Source organism: Zophobas morio, unplaced genomic scaffold, assembly GCF_036711695.1.
Source record: "Zophobas morio isolate AGI-343-1 ecotype UQ-CSIRO unplaced genomic scaffold, CSIRO_AGI_Zmor_V1 ptg000014l, whole genome shotgun sequence".
NCBI classification, from domain to species: Eukaryota; Metazoa; Arthropoda; class Insecta; order Coleoptera; family Tenebrionidae; genus Zophobas; species Zophobas morio.
Genome location: NW_026972119.1, coordinates 21,184,182 through 21,197,429, shown reverse-complemented (window position 1 = coordinate 21,197,429; position 13,248 = coordinate 21,184,182). Strand labels below are relative to the sequence as shown.

At 33.8% G+C, this 13,248-nt stretch overlaps 1 protein-coding gene across 16 annotated transcripts in view; it reads right to left on the bottom strand.

The window, feature by feature from the left end:
• The window catches only part of Phcl-1 (pH-sensitive chloride channel 1), a 310,192-nt gene extending 297,775 nt beyond the window's left edge, over positions 1–12,417 (bottom strand). For all 16 annotated transcript variants that reach the window (XM_064055571.1, XM_064055572.1, XM_064055573.1 and 13 more), the window contains exon 1: positions 12,109–12,417. The gene's annotated coding sequence lies outside the window, so the exon portion shown is untranslated. The remainder of the gene's footprint in view (positions 1–12,108) is intronic.
• Between the last annotated feature and the right edge of the window lie 831 nt (positions 12,418–13,248).

Here is a 13,248-nt window from a genome sequence, read left to right as displayed (position 1 = left end):
TGATAATTTTTTTAAATTGTCATATTAACACATTTTTAAATTTGGAAAAATGGAGTGAGCCGTTCTGATTTAATGAATAAAATAAATTGACTCATTCATTAATTTTAAAAAATATGAATGCAATGATAAATCGCAATTTTGACAACGGTATAACATATTTTCTCAAGATCCTAATAGGATAATAATGTTGCCTTTAATTATTAACAGTATTAAGATCAGTCACTAGAATCAAGAAATAGGCGGGTGGGTGGGGCTATTGCTTGTTCAAAAAACTGTAGCCCCACCCACCCACCCTTATTCCGTTTCGGTGACTCTTTCTATTGGCTCTGAGATGGAAGTTAGATTTAAATTGACAAATAATAGAAACTATACTGAACAATTTTTTTTAATCAAATTTTAACACATTCGAAAAACGACCTTACCGTCAACGTTTACATAGAAATATTCAAAAATCATACAAAGTAGACACAATGTAGGACAATTTTCTTATCTCCGCGCCAAACTAACGATATTTTAAGGTGGAGCTTGAGTAAGTGGGAGGAGCATCAGTAATATTGCTTTTAAATGTAATTAATACATTTTATATTTTTATTTAATACCAGTTTAATACTTTCTAGATACCTTGTTTACAATTTATCAATTTTTTTATCAACGGTGTTACATATTTAACTAAGATTGTGATAAGTCAATTATCTTTCCACTAATTAAGAGTATTAAGATCAGTCACTAGAATCAAGAAGTGGGCGGGTGGGTGGGGCTATTGCTTGCTCAAAAATTGTAGCCCCACCCACCCACCCTTATTCCATTTCGGTGACCCTTTCTATTGGCTGTGAGATGGAAGTTAGATTTAAATTGACAAATAATAGAATCTATAAAGAACTATTTTTTTCATTAAAATTTTAACACATTCAAAAAACGACCTTGCCGTCAACGTTTACATTGAAATATTCAAACATCATATAAAGTAGACACAATGTAGGACAATTTCCTTATCTCCGCGCCAAACTAACGATATTTTAAGGTGGAGCTTGAGTGAGTGGGAGGAGCATCGGTCATATTGCTTTTAAATGTAATTTTTACATTTAATATTTTTATTTAATACCAGTTTAATACTTTCTAGATACCTTGTTTACGATTTATCAATTTTTTTATCAAAAATATTACATATTTGTCTAAAATTATAATAAGACAGTAATGTTTCTATTAATTAAGAGTATTAAGATCAGTCACTAGAATCAAGAAGTGGGCGGGTGGGTGGGGCTATTGCTTGCTCAAAAATTGTAGCCCCACCCACCCACCCTTATTCCATTTCGGTGACCCTTTCTATTGGCTGTGAGATGGAAGTTAGATTTAAATTGACAAATAATAGAATCTATACAGAACTATTTTTTTCATTAAAATTTTAACACATTCAAAAAACGACCTTGCCGTCAACGTTTACATAGAAATATTCAAACATCATATAAAGTAGACACAATGTAGGACAATTTCCTTATCTCCGCGCCAAACTAACGATATTTTAAGGTGGAGCTTGAGTGAGTGGGAGGAGCATCGGTCATATTGCTTTTAAATGTAATTTTTACATTTAATATTTTTATTTAATACCAGTTTAATACTTTCTAGATACCTTGTTTACGATTTATCAATTTTTTTATCAAAAATATTACATATTTGTCTAAAATTATAATAAGACAGTAATGTTTCTATTAATTAAGAGTATTAAGATCAGTCACTAGAATCAAGAGGCGGGCGGGTAGGCGGGGCTATTGCTTGCTCAAAAATCTGTAGCCCCACCCACCCACCCTTATTCCATATCGGTGACCCTTTCTTTTGGCTCTGAGATGGAAGTTAGATTTAAATTGACAAATAATAGAATCTATACAGAACTATTTTTTTAATAAAATTTTAACACATTCAAAAAACGGCCTTGTCGTCAACGTTTACATAGAAATATTCAAAAATCATATAAAGTAGACACAATGTAGTACATTTTCCTTATCTCCGCGCCAAACTAACGATATTTTAAGGTGGAGCTTGAGTGAGTGGGAGGAACATCGGTAATATTGCTTTTAAATGTAATTCTTACAATTGATATTTTTATTTAATACCAGTTTAATATTTTCTAGATACTTTGTTTACCATTTATCATTTTTTTTATCAACGGTGTTACATATTTGTCTAAGATTGTAATAAGTCAATTATGTTTCCACTAATTAAGAGTATTAAGATCAGTCACTAGACTCATGAGGTGGGCGGGTGGGTGGGGCTATTGCTTGCTCAAAAATTGTAGCACCACCCACCCACCCTTATTCCATTTCGGTGACCATTTCTATTGGCTCTGAGATGGAAGTTAGATTTATATTGACAAATAATAGAACCTATACAGAACTATTTTTTTAAATAAAATTTTAACACATCCAAAAAACGACCTTGCCGTCAACGTTTACATAGAAATATTCAAAAAATATTATAAAATAGACACGATCTAGTACAATTTCCTTATCTCCGCGCCAAACTAACGATATTTTAAGGTGGAGCTTGAGTGAGTGGGAGGGGCATCGGTAATATTGCTTTTAAATGTAATTCTTACATTTTATATTTTTATTTAATACCAGTTTAATACTTTCTAGATACCTTGTTTACAATTTATCACTTTTTTTATCAACGGTGTTACATATTTGTCTAAGATTGTGATGAGTCAATTATGTTTTCACTAATTAAGAGTATTAAGATCAGTCACTTGAATCAAGAGGTGGACGGGTGGGCGGGGCTATTTCTTGCTCAAAAAATTGTAGCCCCACCCACCCACCCTTATTCCATTTCGGTGACCCTTTCTATTGGCTCTGAGATGGAATTTAGATTTAAATTGACAAATAATAGAATCTATACAGAACTATTTTTTTAATAAAATTTTAACAGCTTCAAAAAACGACCTTGCCGTCAACGTTTACATAGAAAAATTCAAAAATCATATAAACTAGACACGATGTAGTACAATTTCCTTATCTACGCGCCAAACTAACGATATTTTAAGGTGGAGCTTGAGTGAGTGGGAGGAGCATCGGTAATATTGCTTTTAAATGTAATTCTTATATTTGATATTTTTGTTTAATACCAGTTTAATACTTTCTAGATACCTTGTTTATGATTTATCAATTTTTTTATCAACGGTGTTACATATTTATCTAAGATTGCAATAAGTTAATTATGTTTCCATTAATTAAGACTATTAAGATCAGTCACTAGAATCAAGAGGTGGGCAGGCGGATGGGGCTATTTCTTTTTTAAAAAACTGTAGCCCCACCCACCCACCCTTATTCCGTTTCGGTGACCATTTCTATTGGCTCTGAGATGGAAGTTAGATTTAAATTGACAAATAATAGAATCTATACAGAACTATTTTTTTAATAAAATTTTAACACATTCAAAAAACAACCTTGCCGTCAACGTTTACATAGAAATATTCAAAAATCATATAAAGTAAACACGATGTAGTACAATTTCCTTATCTCCCCGCCAAACTAACGATATTTTAAAGTGGAGCTTGAGTGAGTGGGAGGAGCATCGGTAATATTGCTTTTAAATGTAATTCTTACATTTGATATTTTTCTTTAATACAGTTTAATATTTTCTAGATACCTTGTTTACGATTTATCAATTTTTTGATCAACGGTGTTACATATTTGTCTAAGATTGTAATAAAACAATTACGTTTCCACTAATTAAGACTATTAAGATCAGTCACTGGAATCAAGAGGTGGGCGGGTGGGCGGGGCTATTGCTTGCTCAAAAGACTGTAGCCCCACCCACCCACCCTTATTCCATTTCGGTGACCCTTTCTATTGGCTCTGAGATGGAAGTTAGATTTAAATTGACAAATAATAGAATCTATACAGAACTATTTTTTTTTATAAAATTTTAACACATTCAAAAAACGACCTTGCCGTCAACGTTTACATAGAAATATTCAAAAATCACATAAACTAGACACGATGTAGTACAATTTCCTTATCTACGCGCCAAACTAACGATATTTTAAGGTGGAGCTTGAGTGAGTGGGAGGAGCATCGGTAATATTGCTTTTAAATGTAATTCTTACATTTGATATTTTTATTTAATACCAGTTTAATATTTTCTAGATACCTTGTTTACGATTTATCAATTTTTTATCAACGGTGTTACATATTTGTCTAAGATTGTAATACGGCAATAATGTTTCCATTAATTGGGGGTATTAAGATCAGTCAATAGAATCAAGAGGCGGGCGGGTGGGCGGGGCAATTGCTTGCTCAAAAGACTGCAGCCCCACCCACCCACCCTTATTCCATTTCCGTGACCATTTCTATTGGCTCTGAGATTGAAGTTAGATTTAAGTTGACAAATAATATAATCTATACAGAACTATTTTTTTAATAAAATTTTAACACATTCAAAAAACAACCTTGCCGTCAACGTTTACATAAAAATATTCAAAAATCATATAAAGTAGATACAATGTAGTACAATTTCCTTATCTTTGCGCCAAACTAACGATATTTTAAGGTGGAACTTGAGTGAGTGGGAGGAGCATCGGTAATATTGCTTTTAAATGTAATTTTTACATTTGATATTTTTATTTAATACCAGTTTAATACTTTCTAGGTACCTTGTTTACGATTTATCATTTTTTTTTATCAACGGTGTTACATATTTGTCTAAGATTGTAATAAGACAATTACGTTTCCACAAATTAAGAGTATTAAGATCAGTCACTAGAATCAAGAGATGCGCGGGTGGGCGGGGCTATTGCTTTCTCAAAAAACTGTAGCCCCACCCACCCACCCTTATTCCATTTCGGTGACCCTTTCTATTGGCTGTGAGATGGAAGTTAGATTTAAATTGACAAATAGTAGAATCTATACAGAACTATTTTTTTTAATACAATTTTAACACATTCAAAAAACGACCTTGCCGTCAACGTTTACATAGAAATATTCAAAAACATATAAAATAGACACAATGTAGTATAATTCTCTTATCTCCGCGCCAAACTAACGATATTTTAAGGTGGAGCTTGAGTGAGTGGGAGGAGCATCGGTAATATTGCTTTTAAATGTAAATCTTACATTTGATATTTTTATTTAATACCAGTTTAATACTTTCTAGATACCTTGTTTACGATTTATCAATTTTTTCATCAACAGTGTTACATATTTGTTAAAGATTGTAATAAGTCAATTATGTTTCCACTAATTAAGAGTACTAAGATCAGTCACTAGAATCAAGAGGTGGGCGGGTGGGTGGGGCTATTGCTTGCTCAAAAATTGTAGCCCCACCCACCCACCCTTATTCCATTTCGGTGACCACTTCTATTGGCTCTGAGATGGAAGTTAGATTTATATTGACAAATAATAGAATCTATACAGAACTATTTTTTTAAATAAAATTTTAACACATCCAAAAAACGACCTTGCCGCCAACGTTTACATAGAAATATTCAAAAAATATTATAAAATAGACACGATCTAGTACAATTTCCTTATCTCCGCGCCAAACTAACGATATTTTAAGGTGGAGCTTGAGTGATTGGGAGGGGCATCGGTAATATTGCTTTTAAATGTAATTCTTACATTTGATATTTTTATTTAATACCAGCTCAATACTTTCTCGGTACCTTGTTTATGGTTTTTCATTTTTTTTTGGCAACGGTATAAAATATTTTCCCAAGATCCTAATAAGATAATAATGTTCCCATTAATTATTAACGGTATTAAGATAAGTCACTAGAATCAAGAGGTGGGTGGGTGGGCGGGGCTATTGTTTGCTCAAAAGACTGTAGCCCCACCCAGTTGGATTTAAATTGACAAAATAAAATAAACCAATCTCGGCTTAAACGTTTTCAACACCGTCCATCAGAAATTAAAATTTGTTTGGCTAGCAGATGATACTAAAAGTACGGTTTCATTGTTAATAATGAGGTTTCTTTACGATAATTTTATGCGATACTTAGGCTGTTTAAAAATACATTAAAAAATAATAAAGCCGCCTAATGTGGATCAATTTTAGTTAATGTCTTCCCGTATACAGGATGTACAAACGATTTAATGCTTCTTCAACACATTATTGAACAATATCTTGACACACTCTAATACAATTAATTATAAAGCAAAAACTCTACAGTTTTCTAACATTTCTAAATATTATTCGTGAACGTCCATCACATTTCAAATAATTATTTCCCACCTTCCCGACTGTTCTAATTCTGCCGTGGTAAACCCGCCCGTAAATAATAAAACCCACAGCAAACTTTCAACAAAACCTATTTGCAGCACTCTTGCAAAAGTATCGTTTACCTCCAACAAAAACTAATTTAAAGAACATATCCACGTAAAGGATTAAGGATAAAACGTACCTTTATGTTTCAAAGTTCAGTTAAATCCCCTGAATATAAATCTGGGTGTATTTACATATACGTGAGGTTTCATTCTCGAAATCGATAAATCGGTTTTGGCGACCTGTCTAAGTGGACTATGGGCTGTCGATGCGACAGAAATTTGATTGGAGAACAATAACCCATCAAACAATTGAAAAACGGTTCATAATGACGCAATTAAACGCAAATAGGGAGGAGTGAGTCGAAAACGCAGCACGAAGTATTTTTGTTGCAGTAATTAGTGATGGTTAGATGTATGGAAACGTAAACTGTTTACGCACTGAACGACGTAAGTTCTTTGTCGATACGTAAAAATGTTCGCTTTGTACTTCCAGTTTTGTTTCAATATTTTAAAAATAAATGTGAACAGTTATTGTTATTCTTATCTTCTTCAATACAATGTTTAAGATGTACTCTTATTGTGTTTAAGGTTACTTAATTTTTTTGGCAATTTTCTAGTTATTTTTTAGTTGTAAAATTGTACCAATTGCGACATCTGGTACGTTTCTGTTTCTGTCTTCTTCTGGTACACTGTACGCAGATAAAGACTGCCCGCAATTGTCAGCATTTTAGGGATACTTATGCTTGCGCAGGTACCTGTGTCGAACGAAGACAGAAATATTGTTGAAACGGTTCTAATTCAACACATTAGATGCATTGTGAATAAATCTATGCCAGTCATGAGAATAAGTAAAGGCAACTCGCCAAAAATATAATGTTTTGGGAAAAGAAAACTGAGTTTGCTGCCAGTAAGTGTGATAAAATTGTGAAAAAATCTCCGTTAATAGTACGAAATTTTCACTAACTCTGTCCAAAAGTGTTGCATCTGTCTAATTTAGCTTCATTCAAGCAAACCATTAGAGAAAGTTTTTGAACTGGCAATACCCCACGATATCGTATCGCAATAGAAAATTCAACAAGGCTCCGATTTTGTGCAAAATTGATATTCCTTAAAATGCGGCATATTTTGAAAAAAAAAATGAGCTTTAAAAATTATATAAATAATAATCATACTTTTATCCAGAAAATCGAATTAACGTTGGAAGTCCATAGTATTCTTATAATTCTGGACAAACTTTACACATATTAAGAAAAAAGGGCAAAAAGTAGCTCCGCTCACCCGCCCTATCTCAATTGAAGGATGTCAGAATAAAGCAATGAATGTCACATTGGATAAAAATCGAGATGTTCAAAATGTAATCTTTGAAACTTTATTATATTTTTTTTAATTATCGGTGTCGCACATTATATCTTCATAGTTGCACTTTTCGTCCAATAAAATGAGTGACCAAAAATAGAAAATCGGGTGGGTGGGGCTACTTTCAATTTTTGCCTTTTTTTCTTAATATACGTAGTATTCTTTGAACAACACGTTACTCAAAAACATGTTTTTAATTTCTTGTAAAGAAACAGGAATTTTGCAGTTAAGCTCCGCCCTCTTGGTTCACGGTGAATAAAAAATCACCACAATTGAGACAGGGCGGGTGGGCGGGCTTATATTTTTCCTTTTTGCTTTAATATATGTGTAGACTTCTTTTCACAGCATGAAACTTAAAATATGTTTAAAATGGAAAATTCGTAAAAGGAAATATCCATATTTCCTTGCAAAAAGATACCATTTTAACCATGTTTTAAGTTACTTGCTGTGAAAAGATCGCTATGTATATTAAGACAAAAAGGCAAAATAGAAACCCCGCCCACCCACCCTATCTCAATTGTAATGATTTATTTTATTCGTCGTGAGTCAAGGGGGCGGAGCTAAACTGCAAAATCCGTATTATTTCTGTACAAGAAATTACAATGTAAGACATGTTTTTGAGTATTGTGTTATTCAAAGAACGCTGTGTATACTAAGAAAAAATGAAAACCAAAGATTAAGCCCCACCCATGCCTGCCCTGATCTAAATAGTACTGAAGTTGTCATTCGTTGACAGACCTAGCGGCGGGCCTTATTGCAAAATCAATATTTCCCTACAAAAATTTACCATTTCAAACTTGTTTTAAGTTTTTAAGAATAAAAAAATCATCACAATAGAGACCGGGTGGGTGGGCGGGGTTTATATTTTGCCTTTCTTTCTTAATGTACATAGTATTCTTTGAATAACACATTACTCAAAAACATGTTTTTAAATTCTTGTAAAGAAATAGGAATTTTGCAGTTAAGCTCCGCCCTCCTGGTTCACAGCGAATAAGAAAATCATCACAATTGAGACAGGGCGGGTGGGCGGGCTTACATTTTTCTTTTTTGTTTTAATATATGTGTAGACTTCTTTTCACAACATGAATCTTAAAATATGTTAAAATGGAAAATTTGTATAAGGAAATATCGATTTTGCAATATAGCTCCGCCCCATAATTGCAAAATACACATTTCCTTACACCAATGTACAATTTTAACCATGTTTTAAGTTTCTTGGTATGACAAGATTGCTATGTATTTTAAGAAAATAAAGGCAAAATATAAAGCCCGCCCACCCGCCCTGTCTCAATTCTGGTGATTTTTTTTATTCATCGTGAGTCAATGGAGCAGAGCTAAACTGCAAAATCCTTAATTCTGTAGGAAAAATTAAAAACAGGTTTTTGAGTATCGGTTTGTGCAAAAAATCTTATGTATATTAAGAAAAATAAAGCCAAAGGTAGGCCCCACTCATACCCGCCTCCACCTCGATTCTCAATTATGATGAATTTTTAATTCGTTGTCAGATCGAGGGGCGGGGCTTGATTGCAATATTTGTCTAGAATAATAATTTGCCATTTTAAACATGTTTTAAGTTTTTCGTTCTGAAAAAACAACTGCGTATATTAAAAAAAGGCAAAATATTAGCCCCGCCCACCCACCCTATCTCAATTGTGACGATTTATTTTGTAATCGTCGAGAGCCAAAAAGGAGGAATTTAATTCCAAAATTCTTATATTTCTCTACAAGAAATTACTATGTAAGATACGCTTATCAGTATTGTGTTAATCAAAGAATATTACGTATGCTAATAAAAATTAAAGACAAAGATTAAGCTCCACCCATTCCTGCGCTGATCTATACAGTAATAAAGTTTTCATTCGTTGTCAGACCTAGGGGCGGGCCTAATTGCAAAATCCATATTATTATTTCCTTACAAAAATTTACCATTTTAAACGTGTTTTTAGTTTTTAGGAATAAAAAAATTATCATCACAATAGAGATGGGGTGCTCGGGCGGGGTTTATATTTAGCCTTTATTTCTTAATATACGTAGTGTTTTTTGAACATCACGTTACTCCAAACATGTTTTTAATTTCTTCTAAAGAAATAGGAATTTTGCAGTTAAGCTCCGCCCTCTTGGTTCACAGCGAATAAAAAAATCATCACAATTGAGACAGGGCGGGTGGGCGGGCTTACATTTTTCCTGTTTGTTTTAATATATGTGTAGACTTCTTTTCACAACATGAAACTTAAAACATATTTAAAATGGAAAATTTCTATAAGGAAATATTGATTTTGCAGTTAAGCTCCGTCCCATAATTAGAAGATCCACATTTCCTTCCAAAAATTTACCATTTTAACCATGTCCTAAATTTCTTGCTGTGAAAAAATGGCAATGTATATTAAGAAAAAAAAGGAAAAATATAAACCCCACCCACCCGCCCTGTCTCAATTCTGATGATTTTTTTTATTCATCGTGAGTCAAACGCGGAGCTAAACTGCAAAGTCCGTATTATTTCTCTACAAGAAATTACCATGTAAGACATGTTTTTGTGTATCGTGCTATTCAAAGAATGCTGTGTATATTAAGAAAAAATTAAAACCAAAGATTAAGCGCCACCCATATCTGCATTGATCTAAATAGTAATGAATAAGTTTTTATTCGTGGACAGAACTAGCGGCGGCCCTAATTGCAACATCCATATTTGCTTACAAAAATATTAAAATTTTAAACGTGTTTTTAGTGTTTAAATTTTAAAAAAATCATCACAATAGACATGGGGTGGGTGGGTGGGGTTTATATTTTGCTATTTCTTCTTAATTTACATAGTATTCTTTGAACAACACATCACTCAAAAACATGTTTTTAATTTCTTGTAAAGAATAGGAATTTTGCAGTTAAGCTCCTCCCCATTGGCTCACAGCGAATAAAAAATTCATCACAATTGAGACAGGGCGGGTGGGCGGGCTTACATTTTTCCTTCTTGTTTTAATATATGTGTAGACTTCTTTTCACAACATGAAACTTAAAATATGTTTAAACTGGAAAATTTGTAAAAGGAAATATTCATATTTCCTTGCAAAAATATACCATTTTAACCATGTTTTAAGTTATTTGGTGTGAAAAGATCGCTATGTATATTAAGAAAAATAGGCAAAATGTCAATCTTTATTTTGGTACTGACAAGTGAACTTCGAGTCTAAACCGATTCATGTGGACATTATGTCGCAAATTTGTTGATTGGAACTTTGACCAGTGAAAAATGTGGCGCTTCATATTTGATTAACACAAAAGCTTTGGAAAAGACAAATAATAATAATACCATTACAAGGTTTATTCATGAAGATGTAACGAACTTTTTTCTTCCGGAACGAATTCTAGTTGAAAACTGGATATTAATGTCATGACATGCTGCTACATACATGTGCAAAGCTTCATCAAACGTAAAAATATTTTTTCCTCGCTTAATCCATATTACATGCTTAGCTCATGGTATAAATAGAGTGGCTGAGAAAATTAGAAATCGATTTCCAATAATAAATGATGTTATTACTCAGATGATACTAAAGAATCTAAAATAATTTTTGATAAAACAGAATTAGCATCCCGATTGACATTTATTTTAGCTAATTTTTATATAGATGATACATTTTTTTTAACACTGGTAGATTCTATTCAGGTTGTAACAAATTGTTTTCCAGTCCAATGTTTAGGGTAAAATAGGTGAAAAAGTTTTTCAGAAATTTACGTCTGTTTTAGAAAAAAAATTGGTTTTAATTTGTAAATGTGGGTATAAATCTAAATAAAATAGAGACTATAAAATTTGCTCCAATAACCTCTGTCGATGTTGAAAGATCGTTTTCAATGTTAAAACATGTGTTGTGTGACAAGCGCGGATCATTTCTAATGGAAAATTTTGAAAAACATTTAATAATCGATTGGTTTAATAAAAAAAAAAAAGTCAAGAGCAAAGTCTTATCAAACTCATTTGTTTGAAGCACTCTGAAACAAGTATCGTTCATTCCAAAAAAAAAAAACAAATCGCCGGATTTAAATCGCTCTGTATATTTCCTCATACGCGAATTTTATCTCCGAAATCGATGAATCGACTTCCATGACTAATTCCAATCTTTCCAACTTTGATTGAAGAACAATAACCCCTCAGAAATGCGAAAACTGTTTTAAAATGACGCAATTAAACGTAAATAAAAGCAGAGACACTTGCCAACGTTCGAAAACACAGCAAGTTTCGCTCTGGGTAACTCTCGGAGTATTTTTGATGCCGTAATAACCCAAAACTGGGTTAGAAATAACGAAACTAAAAAAAGAAGCCGCGGAATACCGCAAGTCTGACCACCACCGTGGTCAAAGTGTCTCTCCCCGTGTCCGCGACCGGTAAAAACGTTAAAAATATCGATTCTCGTGCTAAAGCGTCCTTTGATCAATAAATTTTGCGAAAGCGAATTTTTGCAAAATTAATCCTGGCGCAGGATAATGTCGAAAAAGGGGCACTCACCTTCACGTGTACGTCATCTGTGAAAAAGCGGCATTAGTTCCATGTAAGTTTTTGCAAGTGCGCGGTCACTGTCTAACACGCGTTTTGTGTGATGTACCGGAAAAGCACTGAGGGAAAACTAGGAAACACTGGTGGAAAACCGCTCCGTCGTGGCGCTCGCGCCGTCGACCCGCTATACCTTTGCTTGCACTCTGTCCACCAAGACTCTCCCGACTGACACAACACTTTCCGCGTTAAAATAATTTCGGGCTATTTTTGTCATATACGATGTGTACCTACAATAAAGCTATTTTGATGGAGAAACACGGCGACCACCGCTTGACGTACGGTTTATTTTCAAGCTGCTTGAGCGCCTGTCCCATTGTCTAGACGGACGTTCGCTGGGGGTGGTTACTGCGGGATTTTCGTTGCCGATAAACACACCTCCGAGCTCGTAAAATATGCCGACCGCTAAATTGAGGTCATTACGAAAATATTCCCATGAAATCTTTTGAATAATAGAAGGACGACTTTAACGGCCGTGTTCCCACATACATTAATTGCGAAGCGGGAGGAAGGCGCGGAGCTTCCAGGAGTTGCGCTTATGCGGTGATGTGCAAGCTGCACCGGCACCCAAAAATCCATAACAGTTACGTTGAATCACGGCTGGCGTTGCCGTTATTTATTTTCCGGGTTTTTCCAGACGCGGATTTTCGTGATTTGCAGTTTCCTTTTTCTTTAATAGTGAACGAGATTAAGGAGCTTTTTGAAAAAATAGGAGAGAAACCGGAAAAGCGAACACGCCAACGTGTGCCGTTTTTTATTCTTTGATCGGATTTTCCGAGCTTGAAATAAAAGCAAAAAGAGCAAAAGTCTGATGGTCTAAAAAGTCTAGTGGCATTAAAACGGAACAGTTAGCTGGTCACCCTATATCAACAGCGTAATGCGGTGGCGCATTGTCTTATTCACAACAAGAATCTTATTTTTGGCTTTCTTTTTTACTTAATACATATAATTTTCTTTGCACAACACAATTACTTAAAAGGATGTTTCACATTGTAATTTTTTTGGAGAGAAATGGGGATTAAGATAGGGCGGGTGGGCGGGGTTTACACTTTTCTTAATATACGTAGTTTTGTTTCCACAACAAGAAACTTACAA